Source organism: Pseudoliparis swirei, chromosome 4, assembly GCF_029220125.1.
Source record: "Pseudoliparis swirei isolate HS2019 ecotype Mariana Trench chromosome 4, NWPU_hadal_v1, whole genome shotgun sequence".
Taxonomy (NCBI): Eukaryota; Metazoa; Chordata; class Actinopteri; order Perciformes; family Liparidae; genus Pseudoliparis; species Pseudoliparis swirei.
The window spans coordinates 19,999,148-20,001,630 of NC_079391.1; positions in this window are offsets into that span (position 1 = coordinate 19,999,148).

Below are 2,483 nucleotides of genomic sequence, written 5' to 3' on the forward strand. Positions count from 1 at the left end.
TCTTTGATCGGGACTTGTCCTTTAACTCCCACGTAAAGCAAATCTCAAGGACTGCATTCTTTCATCTACGTAATATTTCAAAAATCAGGCACATCTTGTCTCAAAAAGATGCAGAAAAATTGGTTCATGCGTTTGTTACTTCGAGACTGGATTACTGCAACTCCTTATTATCAGGCTGCTCTAATAAGTCTCTTAGATCCCTCCAGTTGATCCAGAATGCTGCAGCTCGTATTCTCACTAAAACTAAGAAAAGAGATCACATCACTCCTGCACTAGCTGCTCTGCACTGGCTACCCATAAAATCAAGAATCACTTTTAAAATTATTCTCTTAACGTACAAAGCCTTGATTGGTGATGCACCATCATATCTTAAGGAGCTTGTAGTACCATATTGCCCCACTAGAGAGCTACGCTCACTAAATGCGGGACTACTTGTAGTTCCTAGAGTCTTAAAAAGTAGAATGGGAGCCAGAGCCTTTAGTTATCAAGCTCCTCTTCTATGGAACCAGCTTCCACCTTCAGTCCGGGAGGCAGACACAGTCACCTCGTTTAAGAGTCGACTTAAGACTTTCCTCTTTGACAGAGCTTATAGTTAGGGCTGAATCAGGTTCACCTGGTCCAGCCCCTTGATATGCTGCTATAGGCTTATAGGCTGCTGGGGGACGTTTTAGGATGCACTGAGTACCTATCTCCTCTTTTTTCTCTCCTTAAGGATGAATTTTCATCTCTCAATCACACGTTACTAACTCTGCTTTCTCCCCGGAGTCCTTTTGACTTCACGTCTCATGGGGTCATCGGACCCTATGAGACGGCATAGATCCTATCTGCCTGATGGATCATCGAGGTCTGGGTCGTGGAATTCCTGCTCCTGACTACGCCACTGTCCTGTTGAGACTCTGCCCACTGTTGAGACTCCGCCCACTCCTCCTCCCCACCGCCATCTGCCTGATGGATCGTGGAGGTCTCCATCGTGGAATATGCCTACTATGAACTATTCATACACTCTGTCACATTCATTGAATGTATTTAAACTCTAAATCTGTCCTTCTGTACACATTACATCTATTGCACCTGTCCATTCTGGAGAGGGATCCTCCTCTGTTGCTCTCCTGAAGGTTTCTTCCCTTTTTTTTTTCCCCCTGAAGGGTTATTTGGGAGTTTTTCCTGATCCGATGCGAGGTTTTGGGGCAGGGATGTCTATGTGTACAGATTGTAAAGCACTCCGAGACAAATTTGTAATTTTTTTAATTGGGCTATACAAATGAACTGAATTGAATTGAATTGAATTGATGCTGCATCAGAGGAAATGGAGCGTGCGGCAGAATAATAACCTGAATGCGGCACATGGTGAACAAAGGAGGGATTCAGGATGCAACAACCTCCAACGCCACAAAACCCCAGAGACACGGCAACAAGGGGGCCTGAATGCAACAAAAAAAAGATAAAGTGGCACTTGTGTGTGTGAAAGGCTGACATCACGCGAACATAAACGTCCCCAAATATAGCAACTAATTGCAACAGGAAACTGCATATTTTTAGGCTGCTTTTCGGCAAAGTGGCGAGTCCCAAACAGGAAAAGGCATGTGATGCGCCCGAGTGATGTGTCCGTGTGAAAGGATCCTGTCACCGAGGACATTTGCACATTTGACACAGCCGGCCGCACACTGGCCTGATAACGTCAATACCGTTTCCGTCATCTCCTGTCAGCCCAACCGCTCCTTGTCACTGAAACGGGCAGGATATGGAGCCTCGACTCCCACGCTGACTTAATGACGGGGCTGGAGCTGCACAAACAGGCCGCTCAGGGTCAGTAACTTAGGGGGAACCCCCCCCGCAGTGAGAAGGTTGATACCACTCTTTGCAGGGCAAACTGTGGCGCCACATATAGCCAGCAACGTGTTAGCTTAGCATACATTCCCCAAAACTATTCTTTCAACATGACTAAACAGGTATAGAACCTCCATCGAAAAATAGATGGAAAGTCTATAATTAATTATCGTTTCAGAAATGGTGTTAAGAGACAGAATTAAGCCTGTGACTGTGTTGAAATGACTCTTTATTATCACATATTCAGGTGCCCTTGACAACGACCTCCAGGTGCTTCGGTGTCACTGACTTTTACAGTGCAAATACAGTGCATGGGCTTGTGCTTTGGGGGGAGGGGGGGCGGGGGGTAATGCTGTGTGATCCGGGCCAGAGAAGCGCGTCTTCCCGGTGAGTCTTGTGTCTTTAAGAAATCTGCCATGCGATAAACTGGCAACGGCCCATGCTGTGACGCATGTGAATGTGTCAGGTCCAGGGCGGCGATGCACATGCTAACTCCACAACAACAACAGACCACACACAAAAACAGCACGTGCAGCCCTCGGCATCTTCCTCGGAGTCGCTCCCCCCCCATCCCGAAAATGGAGTTGGCGTAATCAGATTAAATTCAGAAGCTAATTGGTTGCCGCTGAGTTTGTGCCTCTGCTGCACGGATCCAT